The 14,777-nt window shown below is 44.1% G+C and overlaps 1 non-coding gene across 1 annotated transcript; it reads left to right on the forward strand.

Moving 5' to 3' along the window:
- Window positions 1-12,502: 12,502 nt before the first annotated feature.
- On the forward strand, window positions 12,503-12,584 carry TRNAS-AGA. The gene has a single exon. It is a non-coding gene; the product is annotated as a tRNA-Ser (tRNA).
- Window positions 12,585-14,777: the final 2,193 nt, after the last annotated feature.

Below are 14,777 nucleotides of genomic sequence, written 5' to 3' on the forward strand. Positions count from 1 at the left end.
AAAGATAGAAAAGGCCGATGTAGGTTATTGGTGATCATAGTGTCCTGAAAGAGAGATCTGCAGCATGTAGAGAAGCAGCGTGGCTCGTCGGAAAGAGGTCGGGCTTGGGAGTCAGAGATCATGGGTTCTAATCCTGGCTCCACCACTTGCCAGCTGTGTGACTTTGGGCGAGTCCCTTAACTCCTCTCTGCCTCAGTTGTCTCATCTTTAAAATGGGGATTAAAACTGTGAGTCCACTGTGGGACAACCTGATCACCTTGTATGCCCCAGCGCTTAGAACAGTACTTTGCATATAGTAAGCACTTACCAAATACCACTATTTTATTTACTTTTAGTGCTTGGTCTAGGCTAATCCTAAATGACTTCCACAAGATTAATTCGCGACATTTTATGCTGGAAACCTTGCTATTGACGTCAATTTCCCGCTTCTCCCACACCGACCATTGAGGAAGTAGGAGTAAAGCTCTCCCAGACAACATCTAAGGGGATGATGTCTAATCTGCTGCTGATGTTTTTGAAATTCAGGCATGGTCTCTGTTTTCAGGAAGGAACCGCTCCGAATTCATTCTTTTGCCCCCCTGAAGTTATCAGATTCCTCCATTCTGGTTGAGATAAAATCTGCTATTTCCTACAGTGGGGCGGAGGAGATGTTTTAGAGTGGTTGAGGCGTACGGTCATTTGGGATAAAACTATTATTTATTATTATTTATTAGTAGTATTATTACTGTATCTCTTAAGTGTTTACTAGTAATAACAATAATTGTGGTATTTGTTAAGCACTTACTGTGCACCAGGCACTGCTCTAAGCATTGGGGTTAGATACAGGCTAATCAGGCTTGACACCATCCATGTCCCACATGGGGCTCACAGTCTTAATCCCTAATTTACAGATGAGGTAACTGAGGCACAGAGAAGTGATGTCATCTGCCCAAGGTCAAACAGCAGACATGTGAGGGAGCCGGGATTAGAACCCACACCCTTCTGTGTTCAAGGACTAGATCTTTCCACTAGGCCATGCTGCTTCTCTTTTTAGCTTTCGTCTACCCCAGCCTCCAAAACAGTGACTCTCACAAAGTAAGTGCTTAAGAAGCACCACAAAAAAGTGCTCAGGACATGTCATTGATTTATGGGAAGCAGCGGGGCTCAGTGGAAAGAGTCCGGGCTTGGGAGTCTGAGGTCATGGGTTCAAATCCCAGCTCTGCCACTCGTCAGCTGTGTGACTGTGAGCAAGTCACTTGACTTCTCTGTATCTCAGTGATCTCATCTGTAAAATGGGAATGAAAACTGTGAGCCTCACGTGGGACAACCTGATGACCCTGTATCTACCCCAGCGCTTAGAACAGTGCTCTGCATATAGTAAATGCTTAACAAATACCAACAATATTATTATTATTATTATTTAATTTGTAAAATATTTCAGATATTGATGTGGACATATGTGAAATGATAGGTTTACATTTTAGCCTTCTGGTATGACCAGCATATATTGAATATAAAGTACCATAAATTGGTATGTGTCTCTTCCAATGTGCAGAAAGGCTTGGCGAGTACGTAAGGCAAAACCGAAGCATTTTTGTGGCCTTTAGATGGTAAGCACTTTATTATAGTGATAATATAATTAGGGTATTTAAGCTTTATGTACCAGACACTGCCCTACGCTCTGGGGTGGATATAAGGAAATGGGGTTAGACACAGTCCCTGTCCCACATGGCGCTCACAGTCTCCATCCCCATTTTACAGTTGAGGTGGACAAGGGATCGGCAGCGAGATAGACAAAACTGAAGTACATTTGAGCAGGTTGGCATTAGAAGAGTCTATTATGTGGGCCGGTCTGTATTTTGAATTCAGGAGGGTAGGAAAGGAGGAGGTGAGCTGATTGAAGATTTTAAACTAATAATGAGTTTCTATTTGATGTGGAGGTTTATGGACAACAATTGGAGGTTCTTGAGGAGGTTCTGAAAGCTAAAATGTAAACCTGTCATTTCATCTATGTCCACATCAATACCTGAAATATTTTACGAATTAAATCGATGACATTTGCCGATCACTTTTTTTGTGATGTTTCTTAAGCACTTACTTTGTGAGAGGCACTGTTCTAAAGGTGGTGGTAGATAAAAGCTAAACAGAGAAGCAGCATTACCTAGTGGAAAGAGCCTAGTCCTGGAAACCGTGGACTGAACTATTGTTACGTTTTGTTTTAGACAAAATGATCCAGGCAGCACAGGGAAGAATTGAGACCTAGAGGATGGGGTGTGTAGGGTGGAGGGAGATCAGTGAGGAGGCTGATGCGGTAGTCATAGTAGGAAAATGATAATAATGATGGCATTTGTTAAGTGCTTACTATGTGCCAAGCACTGTTCTAAGCACTGGGGAGGATCCAAGGTGACCAGGCGGTCCCACGAGGGGCTCGCAGTCTTCTTCCCTAATTTACAGATGAGGTAACTGAGGCATGGAGAAGTGAAGTCTGCAGATTCTGCGTGCCTGCAGATTCTGTTATATTCTCTCAAGCACTTAGTCCAACGCTCTGCGTATAGTAAATGCTTAATAAATGTCACTGATTGAATAATAATAATGATGGTATTTGTTAAGCGCTTGCTATGGGTCAAGTACTGTTCTAAGTGCTGGGGAGGATACAAGATATTCAGGTTTTCCCTAGCGATTAGTACATTGAAGTGTTTCCCAGTAAGCACTCAATAAGTATGATTGAATAATACGATTGAATGAATTTAAGTTAGGGTGTGGATTAGGATTAGTGTGAGCACTGAGGTATTACTGAGCACTTCTTTGTGCAGAGCCCTGTACTAAGCCCTTGGAAACACGATGCGGAAGGATGTCACATCTTAACCACGGTATTAAGTACTTACTGTGTGCTCAACAGTGGGGTAGATACAGTACAATCAGACCAAATACAATCCTAGCGAGATGGTAGTTGAATGCCATCAATGGCCTTATTTTTGAACACCGAAGACTAGACTTTGTGTGTGTGTGTGTGTTCGTGGTCTTGTAAAACCATCTGGAGATTGCTCACGTAGAAGGCAAAAAGCCGGTACTGCTTTAGTGTAGAGCATTTCAAGTCTGCAAAAATTTTCGGAGGAATATTTTTACTCCTCCTTACAGCATCCCATCCTCAATGCATTAATCCATCCTCAATGGAGAAGCAGCGTGGCTCAGTGGAAAGAGCACGGGCTTTGGAGTCAGGGCTCATGAGTTCGAATCCCAGCTCTGCCACTTGTCGGCTGTGTGACTGTGGGCAAGTCACTTAACTTCTCTGTGCCTCAGTTCCCTCATCTGTAAAATGGGGATTAAGACTGTGAGCCCCACGTGGGACAACCTGATTCCCCTATGTCTATCCCAGCGCTTAGAACAGTGCTCGGCACATAGTAAGCGCTTAACAAATACCAACATTATTATTATTATTATCATTATCCATTAGATTTGTCTTTTTTAAAATAATTCTGTTTTATAAATGATAGAGCAAATGAATCACTATTGAACAAATATTTAGCTAGAGTAATGTGTGTGTGCGGGCTTGCATAGGGAATATAGGACCTGCTCTTTGCTGATGACTGTATTTGTAAGGAACATACACGAGACATGCAAATCATGAATAGTTCCAAAGAATTGGCTCGCCATTAAGCGGTTTCTGAGAAATATAACACACGCCAAATCTTTTCATCCGCTGTACTGAGCTTAATGATGTCATGGCCTAGTGGAAAAAAACACGGGTCCGGGAGTCGAAAGGACCTGATTCTAATCCCAGCTCTGTCGCCTTTCTGCTGTTTGACCTCGGGCAAGTCACTTGGCTTCTCTGTGCCTCAGTTACCTCAGCTGAAAAAGGAGATAAAGGGTATGAGCCTCATATGGGACACAGACTGTGTCCAACCAGATTAGCAGGTATCCACTCCAGGGTTTAGGATGGTGCCTGGCAGGTAGTAGGCAGTTAAATATGCGGCATGGTTTAGTGGATGGGGCACGGGCCTGGGAGTCAGAAGATCATGAGTTCTAATCCTCCTCTGCCACTTCTCTACTGTGTAACTTTGGGGAAGTATTTGTTAAGCGCTTACTATGTGCAGAGCACTGTTCTAAGCACTGGGGGAGATACAGGGTCATCAGGTTGTCCCACGTGAGGCTCACAGTTAATCCCCATTTTACAGATGAGGGAACTGAGGCCCAGAGAAGCGAAGTGACTCGCCCACAGTCACACAGCTGACAAGTGGCAGAGCCGGGCGTCGAACCCATGACCTCTGACTCCGAAGCCAAGGCTCTTTCCACTGAGCCAAGCTGCTTCCCCAGCGTCACTTCACTTCTCTGGGCCTCAGTTACCTGATGGATAATTGGGGATTGAGACTGTGAGCCCCACATGGGACAGGGACTGTGTACAACCTGATTTGCTTGTATCCCTCCCAGTGCTTTGTACAGTGACTGGCACCACGGTAAGTGCTCAATAAATACCGCTGAATGAATGAATGCTTAACAAATACCACAGTTTTAGAAGCAGCAAGGCCTAGTGGCAAGAGCACAGGTTTGGCAATAGAAGGACATGTGTTCTCATTAGCGAAGCAGCATGGCTCAGTGGAAAGAGCCCAGGCTTGGGAGTCAGAGGTCATGGGTTTTAATCCCTGCTCCGCCACTTGTCAGCTGTGTGACTTTAGGCAAGTCACTTAACTTCTCTGTGCCTCAGTTACCTCATCTGTCAAATGGGGATTAAGACTGTGAGCCTTATGTGGGACAACCTGATTACCCTGTATCTCCCCAAGTGCTTAGAACAGTGCTCTGCACATAGTAAGCGCTTAACAAATTCCAACATCATTATTATTATCATTATTATTATTATTATTATTATTATCCCGGTTCCACCACGTGTCTGCTGTGTGACCTTGGGCAAGTCACTTAACTTCTCTGTGCCTCAATCTCAGTTCCCTCACGTATAAAGTGGGGATTAAGACTGTGAATTCCATGTGGGTTAGACACTGTATACACCCTGATTAGCTTGTCTCTTATCCAGCACTCTTAATAAATACAAAAAAAAAAGGAAAAAAAAAATAATAATAATGTTGGTATTTGTTAAGCGCTTAATATGTGCCGAGCACTGTTCTAAGCGCTGGGGTAGATACAGGGTAATCAGGTTGTCCCATGTGAGGCTCACAGTTAATCCCCATTTTATGAAAAGTCAGCGCCGGAGACAGAGAGAGAGACCCTTTGGAGAGCAACTTGCCTCATCACAATGAGAAACGATCTACCAGAGCACACCGTTGTAGTCACACAAACCACGCCAACGTGTGCTGATTAAAAAATCTCCCCATCAGCAGTATCCTCAAAAACAAAAGGAAGTTCCCTCAATCTACACGTATAAGCATAAATAATAGAATAAAAGTTGAATGAATAATATACTCTTGGGGTTTTAAGATACTTTGGACTGTGCAGTTTTTTATTTATTTATTTTCTTTTTGACCATTGGGTGTGGATGTGATTAATGAGACAATCACACATCCGATCATCCGCTCTGTGGTGTGCGGAGAAAATGGCTAGCGCTTTTGCTTTCTTGTGAGTGACCGGGAGGGCCTGGTATTTGTTCGAAGGGCCTCCTTCTGTTTGCTTTTGATCCTCTCGACGTGCTGTTTGCCCAAGAACCTCCCTCCGGGACGGGGATCGGTTCCCCCGTTTCCGATGGCTGAGCCAGGCCGACTTGCGTCCGATGGTCATCGCTCCGCTGGGGCAGGGGAGGACTCTTCTAGAAATCACACACGGCATCTGCTACCTTCTAGACATACGTGCGGAACATATGCCTGTCCCACGGTGAAAGGCAAAAATCTGCTGAAGATCCCACGTTTCTATTTTGCATATTAAAAAAAAAAAATCTCTCAGGTATTTATTTTTCTCAACTTAACGTTCGATTACCATAAAATCAAGCAAGGATTAGAGTGCTGGGACTCTCATTTCTCTTCACCCCCTTTTGGTAACTCAAATTCCCACCCGTTTCATTTATCCACGCTGCTGGGGTAGGTGGGAAGGGGTGGAGCGCGGGGAAGGATATTCCTTTTTAATACCTTTGGGGAACTTTACTCTCTTTTCCTCGCCTAAGTCTTTCTCACAGTCCATGCACAAAGTGTTGCAGAAACCCAGGAAGCTGAAAGTCTCTGGGTTATAAATGTCTCCCTTTGCCAAGGCAGAATTGAGAAGGAGTAGTCAAACTTTATCACTGCTGACAGAGAGGAGTGAAAAGAATTCAGGGGAGGGGGCGGGAAAGGTTTATCCGGGGTTTCAAGTCAGGGAGGGTTGTGAAAAGAACTGAACCTTACTGGCCATTTCCACATCCTCTAGTCTGTAAGCCCATCGGGGCTCAGTGGAAAGAGCCCGGACTAAGGAGTCAGAGGTCATGGATTCTAATCCTGGCTCTGCCACCTGTCAGCTGTGTGACTTTGGTCAGGTCCCTTAACTTTTCTGCCCCTCAGTTATCTCATCCACAAAATGGGGATGAAGACCGTGAGCCTCACGTGGGACAGCTTGATTATCCTATATCTACCCCATTGCTTGAAACGGTGCTCGGCAAGTAGTAAGCGCTTAACAACTACCAACTTTACTATTATTATTCTGGGCAAAGTTTGGGTTATCAACTCTGTTGTGTTGCACTCTCCCAAGCGTTTAGTATAGAGTAAGTGCTCATTAAATATGATTGACTTCATTTGAAAGAAAGAATTTAGCCTTAGGATTTGGACTGAATTCCAACTTCTTATGCGTGCGTGATTGCTTATTAAAATGTACTTTCCTAATGAGTCTCTTGTCCCGAGATCCCTTCTGGTGTAACACAGGAGTCGACTACCTTTAAGTGGCCAGACAATTGCTACTCAACCTAGTTATGGGCCTATAAAGTCATTCAACTCATTTCCACTGTGATGTCTAGTATTTATTGAGCACTCGCTCTGTGTAGAGCACTGTTCTTAGCACTTGAGAATAAAACAAAATTGAATTGAAGACTGAATAATTAGACCGTATTAATTGAAGTCAGTCCCTGCCTATAAGGAACTATCTAGGAGGGAAGACAAACTGAAATATAAATTTTAGACATAATCATCGCTCCCTAGCCCAGAGACACCAAAGTGCCTGGTTTGCTTAATATGTATTAAAGAATCTAGGACATCTTTCCTCCTTGTGCCCAGGAGGCAGTTACTTTCCCGCCTTTCAAAGTTTTATTGAAGGCCCGTCTCCTCCAAGAGGCCTTCCTTGACTAAGTCCTCCTTTCCTTTTCCCCAAGTCACTTCTGCATCTCCCTGACTTGCTTCCTTTTTTCATTTCCTCCCCCAGCCACCACGGCACTTCCCACATCGGGGAAGCAGAGTGGCTCAGCGGCAAGAGCCCGGGCTTCGGAGTCAGAGATCGTGGGTTGTAATCCCGGCTCCTTCACTTGTCAGCTGGTGACTTTGGGCAAGTCATTTCACTTCTCTGGGCCTCAGATGGGGCTTGGGACTGTGAGCCCTACATGGGACAACCTGATGACTTCGTATCTACCCCAGGGCTGAGAACAGTGCTTGGCACATAATAAGTAATTAATAATAATAATGACGGTATTTGTGAAGAGCTTATGAGGTGCAGAGCATTGGTCTAAGCATTGGGGTAGATACAGAGTAATCAGGCAGGTTGTCCCACATGAGGCTCACAGTTAATCCCTATTTTGCAGATGAGGTAACTGAGGCACAGAGAAGTGAAGTGACTTGCCCACAGTCACACAGCTGACAAGTGGCAGAGCTGGGATTCGAACCCATGACCTCTGACTCTCAAGCCTGGGCTCTTGCCACTGAGCCATGCTGCTTCTCTGACGAATACCATGATTATTTTACTTATGTGTCTATTTGTAATTTATATATTCATATCATTCATCTGTGTCCCCCTCTAGATTGTAAGCTCATTGTGGGCAGGGAATGTCTGTTTATTTTTGTGCTCTCCCAAAAACTTAGTACAGGGTTTTGCACACAGTATGTGCTCCATAAACAGGACAGGATGAATAAATCTTCACTACATTGCTAATATGTGGAATGACTTTTGTTGCTATGGAACTCAGCTAGTTCACCTACTGGCTGAAGGCACATTCCTCTCTCCTTGATGGAAACCCAGTGACAGGAAAGAAGCAGCACGGTCTTGTGGATACAGTGTGGACCTGGGAGTCAAAATAATGTAATCCCAGCTCTGCTGCTTCTCTGCTGTGTGACCTTGGGCAAGTCATTTCACTGTTCTCTGCCTCAGTTCCCTCATCTGTAGAATGGAGATTTAATAATAATAATTCTGGCATTTGTTAAGCACTTACTATTTGCCAAGCACTGTTCTAAGCACTGGGGTAGATACAAGGTAATCAGGTTGTCCCACAGGGCTCACAGACTTAATCCCCATTTTACAGATGAGGTCACTGAGGCACAGAGAAGTGAAGTGACTTGCCCAAAGTCACACAGCTAGTAAATGACAGGGCTGGGATTAGAACCCATGCCCTCTGGCTCCCAAACCCGGGCTCATTCTACTAAGCCATGCTAGACTGTGAGCCCCATGTGGGGCAATCTGATTACATTATATCTACCCCAGAATTTAGAACAGTGAACAGAATTTAGAACTTAGAACAGTGTTTGGAACATAGTATGCACTTAACAAATACCATTTTTCTCTGGGCCTCAATTACCTTTCTGTTACCTTATTCTTCATTTTACAGGTGAGACAACTGAGGCACAGAGAAGATAAGTGACTCAAGGTCACACATTGGGCAAGTGACAGAGAAGGGAGTAGAAGCCACGTCCTCTGATGCTCGCGCCTGTGCTCTCCCCACTAGGCCACACTGCTTCTTCTGCCCTCATAGCTTCAACTATCTTCTCTATCCAGATGGCTAACCAATCTACTTAACTAGCACATCTTTCCACTCCTCATAAAACTCCAAAAGTTGCCCATTCTATTGGAAAAGCAATATGGCTTAATGGCAAGAGTCCGGCTTGGGAGTCAGAGGTCTTGGGTTCTAATCCCAGCTCCTCCGCTTGTCAGCTGTGTGACTTTGGGCATGTCACTATTCTTCTCTTTGCCTCAGTTCCCTCATCTGTAAGATGAGGATTAAGATTGTGAGCCACATGTGGGACAATCTGATTAGCTTGTATCTAACCCAGCATTTAGAACAGTGTTTGACACATAGTAAGCGCTTAATAAATACCATCATTATCATTATTATTTCTCTCCACATCAAGACCTTTGGTCTTAAAGCACCCAACCATCTTTCTCATTCTTACTTATCCTCCCTCTCCCCACAACTCAAGATTTCACTCCACTCAAGCCTCATTTTCACCTTTCTTATCGTCGAATCCTCATTCACCCGCTCTTCCAGTAAATCAATCAACCTTCTTTTCTGTGCGTTTACTATGTTCAGAACACTGTACTAGGTGTTTGGGGGAGTACAATGCAACAGAATTAGCAGATAGGATCCCTGCTCATGAAGAATTACAGTCTCAAGGAACTCTCTTCCCCTTCAGGTTGCTTGGAATTCCTCTGTGATTTTTAACTCCTCACAGTGGGCTACTCACCCCCTGATTTGGATTTCAAATTTTTAGGTAAATAAGAGTTAATATCAAGAATGTGAATTTGGCCGTACTAGATAATTAGTCTAATCTGTTATAAAGGAAGGCAGTCTTTGGCAGGACTTTGATTTTAATAATGCCCCTGGTATCAAATCAACCATTTGTCATTATGGCTTCAAAATGCACAGATGGACCAATCCACATTCCTCATTTTGGATTTTATTTGCTCTTCAAAAGAAATCCACTGAGGTTATGCCGGTTTTATTTGAATATTAAAAAAAAAAAACAAAACACACACACACACAAAAAAACTGCCCTACCCTCTGCAGAGAGACTCTTTAAGATGCTTCATATTTCAGATTGTTGGAGCATTACAGTAAACTTTTTACACACAGGCTATTAGCTTTTGTGTGGAGGAATGCAGTAAAAACACTTTGTCTTTCACAGAAGTTTGACTCGGAAAATATTGTAAAGTCTTGCTATTTTCAGCACCGAGCCTTAGCAACAGGAACGTTGAACGTCGGCAAGGGAGTAATAGGAGTCCATCAACCCATTAATAGTATTTATTGAACATTTATTCTGTGCAGTGTGCCGTACTGAACACATGGGAGAACAGAACAGAGTTAGTAGATGGGATCAATCCACCCTGAAGGAGCTTAAAATATATTGTGTGCAGAGCACTGTACTGAAAGCTTGGAGAGTACAATCTCCTTAATAGAGATGCTCCTCTACCCAATAGAGGCTTACGATCTACTACTTGCAGAGCACTGTACTAATTGCTTGGAAGGCTAGAAGCACTGTGGCTTAGTGGAAAGAACACCGTCTTGGAAGTCAGAGGTCGTGGGTTCCGATTCTGGCTCTGCCACTTATCAACTGTGTGACTGTGGGCAAGTCACTTCACTTCTCTGGGCCTCAGTGATCTCATCTGTAAATTGGAGATTAAGACCGTGAGCTCCACGTGGAACAATCTGATTATCTTGTATCTACCCCAGAGCTTACAACAGTGCTTGGCACTTAATAAGCTCTTACCAAATATCATCATCATCTTCATTACAATAGAATTGGTGCCTTCAAAGGTCTTATGATTTTACTGAACGCAGAGCCCGGACTAAGCACTTAAGGAAGTAAAATCACATTAGTAAAGTGGGTGCTCTAAAGGGATGTACCATCTACTTTGCACAGAGCACTGTACTAAAAGTTTGAAAGAAGAGCTGAACACAGACTCGGTTCTCAAGGACCTCAGTTTACTGCCGTGGGCTAAGTACTCTGAAACTTAAGCACTTTGGAGAGTCTTATTGTATTAATCGATGCAATCCTTGCCTTGAAGAAGTTTTATAGTCTATTTTCATCCATTCAATCTTATTTTTTGAGTGCTTATTGTGTATAGAACACTGTACTAAGCTTTTGAGAGAGTTCAAAGCTGAGGTCGAGGGATAGATGGGCAACTATGGGAGTTTTTTTGAGGAGTAGGGGGTCAAGGAGTTGGAGGACATGTTTCCTGCCCACAAGGAGTTTACCATCTAGAGGGGAACAGATATTAATATGAAATTAATTACAGAAATGTACAGAAGTGTCACGGGGTGAATAAAGGGTGCAAATTCAAGAGCAAGGGTGACACAGAAAGGAGTGGGAGGAGAGGAAATGAGGGCTTAGTTGGGGAAGGCCTCATGAGAGACATGTGATTTTGATAAAGATTTTAAGTTGGGGAGTGGGATTGTCAGATATGAAAGGGGGGTTCCCAGAGCAGAGGCAGGATGTGGACGAGGGGTTGACAGTGTGGTAGATGAGTTTGAGGTATAGTAAGCAGGTTGGCATTGGGGGAGCAGGGTTGAGGTGGTGGAAGAAAACCAGAGAGGTGAGGTAGCAGGGGCCAATGGGATTGAGTGCTTTAAAGCTGATGGTAAGGAGTTTCTGTTTGATGTGGGGTTGGATGGGTGGAGGTTTTTGAGGAGTGAGAAGATGTGGACTCAGTGGCTTTCTAGAATAATGATCCGGGCAGCAGAGAGAAGTATGGATTGGAGTGGGCAGAGAGGCTGGCGGGGAGACAGATGTAGTAGTCCGGACCGGATAGCAGAAGCGCTTGGATCGGCACGGAGGCAGTTCGGAAGGAAAGGATGGCTCCTGTTCAGCGTTTCCTCCATTTTCCTGCCTTTTCCCTCATCTACGTAAAGCTCCACTTGGAAAAAAAAAACAAAAAAAAGTCTTCCAGCTGTCTGTTGGCTTTCACAAGCTTCGTGCCAAAGTTCTTCGAAGGGGTGAGGCCGGTCTCTCTCTCTGGACCTGCTCAGTTTCCATCAGCCCGGGGCCTCCGATCAGGGCTAAGTCGTCAGCAGGCCACTGTTCCAATCCACACGCACGTCCGGCCAGAGGGCTCTGGCGAAGGTGACAGCTGCGATCGCCGAAGAGATGGAGATTCCTCCGGGTGTCTTTGTTAAACCGGAGCCTAAGGCTAACACTGCTGCAGTGTTAAAAGTACTGCCAGGCATCTTCGGCGCGAAGGGACGTGAGCCACGGAGAGGCGGAGGGGAGTAGTGTTGCCGTTTCATAATTGATCAGCGGGAGGAAGGAAAGCAATAGTTCGGGGGGAAATGAAGTGTATTTTCCTTGTTGAAAGAAAGTGAGAGACAGTGGTTAGTACAAAGAGTGGTTATGTGTGACTTTGAAGAAAGAGAGGCTGCATTATGATAATTTTATCATTATTATTATTTATTATTATTATAATGAGAAGCAGTGTGTCCTAGTTGATGGAACGAGGGCCTGGGAGTCAGAAAGACTGGGGTTCTAATCCTGGCTCCGCCACCTGTCTACTGCGTGTGATCTTGGGCAAGTCACTTCTCTGTGCCTGAGTTATTTCATCTGTGAAATGGGGATTAAAAGTGTGAGCCCCGTGTGGGACAAGTTGATTACCCTGTAACTACCCCAATGCTTCGAACAGTGCTTGGCACATAGTAAGTGCTTAACTAATAGTCATGGCCGAGTGGTTAAGGCGATGGACTAGAAATCCATTGGGGTTTCCCCATGCAGGTTCGAATTCTGCCGACTTCGTCTTTCTCTTTCTCCCCCGATTAGACTGTCTCCCCCGATTAGACCGTAAGCCCGTCAAAGGGCAGGGACTGTCTCTATCTGTTGCTGACTTGTACATTTCAAGCGCTTAGTACAGTGCTCTGCACATAGTAAGCGCTCAGTAAATACTATTGACTGAATGAAGGAACAAATACAATTATTATTTCTTATCTTTGCTTCTCTCCCACAATAGTCCAGCCTGCATATTTTGTTCCTCTAATGCCAACTTGCTCATTAGTTTCTTCCCTGCACAACACTTAATGGTTCCCCCTACTTTTAAGTCATTTTAGTATGTGTCTCCCCAGCTAGATTGTAAGGTCCTTGAAGGCAGGGTCCGAGATCAGTAAGTCTACTGGACTCTCCCAATCCCTTAGGTCAGTGCTCTGAACAGGGTAAGCACTCAGTACATAGTATATATTCATTGGATTGCAATGGGAGAGGAGCAAGAATGAGTAGGGGGGAGAAAGCTGATGGAGTGCTTTAAAGTCCGCAGTCAGGAATTTCTGCCGGATGAGGAGAGGGATGGACAACCACGGGAGGTTTTTTAGGATACATGCAGAGAACATAGTTTTAGAAAAATGAAGCAGGCAGCTGAGGGAGATTTGAACTGCAGAGAGGAGGGTGATGCAGTACCCAAGGTGGGAAATAACCAGTGATTGGACCGGTAAGGTGACAATTTGGCTATATCCATCAATAGCACTTGTTGAGCACTCACTATGTGCAGAGCACTGCACCAAGCACCTAGCCGTGTACAAAGAAGGATAAAGAAGATGGTGCAGATTTTGAAGAAATCGTGAAAGTAGAACCACAAGGTCTGGCGACTGACTGAATATGCTGGATGAAGGAGAGAAAGCTGAGGATTCGGCTAAAGTTAGGGACTTTTGTGACAAAGGAGAATGGTGATGTTATTCACAGCAATAGAAAAGCCAGAGGAAGAAGGAGGCTTGGGAGAGAAGATGAGGAGTTCAGTTGTAGCTGCTTTCCACTGAAGAACAGCACTTGATTATCACAATTTCCTCCCAGATCATGGTCTACCAACCAGTCAATCAGTCCCTAAGTAGTTATTGAAATCCTGCTGTGTGTAAAGCACTGCGCTCAGGCTCTGGGGACTATAGAATAGCAGGCCTGATCCCTGCCCTCAAGGAGTTGGGAAATTTAATTTCCTCTAATGGCCAGCTCAGAAACCTGATAGATTTAACTACTGGCTCCTGCCTGGTGAAAGGCAGATATCAAAAGTTCATCTTCATTCCTGTTGGAGATGAACATAATGGCCCAGACTTCGGATGCCAAATTGTACATTCCAGGCATTTTGCACAGTGCTCTGCACATAGTAAGAGCTCATTAAATACTGCTGAATGAATGAATGAGGAAGAATATCATTCAGTGGAGGAACAGGTTGTTACTTGAAGACTTTACCCAAAGTGTACAAAGCAAAGATAGAAATTGATATTGCAAGGCGTTTGGTTCATAAGTGTAAATGACTCCCTCATTGAATGAAGTTGGAACACATATGTTTCAAGCTCTTTATTCATTCAATCGTATTTACTGAGCACTTACTATTTGCAGAGCACTGTACTAAGTGCTTGGAATGTACAATTTGGCAACAGACAGAGACAATCCTGCCCAATAATGGGCTCAAAGTCTTTACATTTCATGGCATCTTAATTTCTGCCCCCAAATTGGCAAAACGAGCCCTCTGTTGCCTCTTGTATCACAGTTCCTGGATAACAACTCAGGTGAGCATAGCTTTGACTTCCTCTGACACCAAAATTTATGTCTCTCCGGAAATGAAAATGAAGCTTCATTATCTTCTAGAGTCATCCACCGTCCTGACCCATTCCTTCGGTCGTGTAGAAAAGGAAAAAAAAAAAAAAAAATCTTTACTTCATTAGTTCCCGGTAACTGACTGTTACTCCCCATTGAATCCTTTGTAAGGAATGAAGTTGTTGCCCTTCTAAAGAGTAGTCTGTAATGTCGGTTGTTTCCAATATGTTTAACATTCATGCAATTCACAGAACACATTTAAAATGCAGGAGGTTTCCTGTGTCCATGCTTAAAGTCTCCTGACATTCAAATTCCACCCAGTCAATTGAGCACAGTGGCAATAGTAAAATTTCACAGTTCAATTAGGTATCTGTTTATCTGACTAGCTTGTCAGAGTCCACCAGAGTCCAC

The sequence above is a fragment of the Ornithorhynchus anatinus genome, chromosome 12 (assembly GCF_004115215.2).
Source record: "Ornithorhynchus anatinus isolate Pmale09 chromosome 12, mOrnAna1.pri.v4, whole genome shotgun sequence".
In the NCBI taxonomy this organism is placed as follows: Eukaryota; Metazoa; Chordata; class Mammalia; order Monotremata; family Ornithorhynchidae; genus Ornithorhynchus; species Ornithorhynchus anatinus.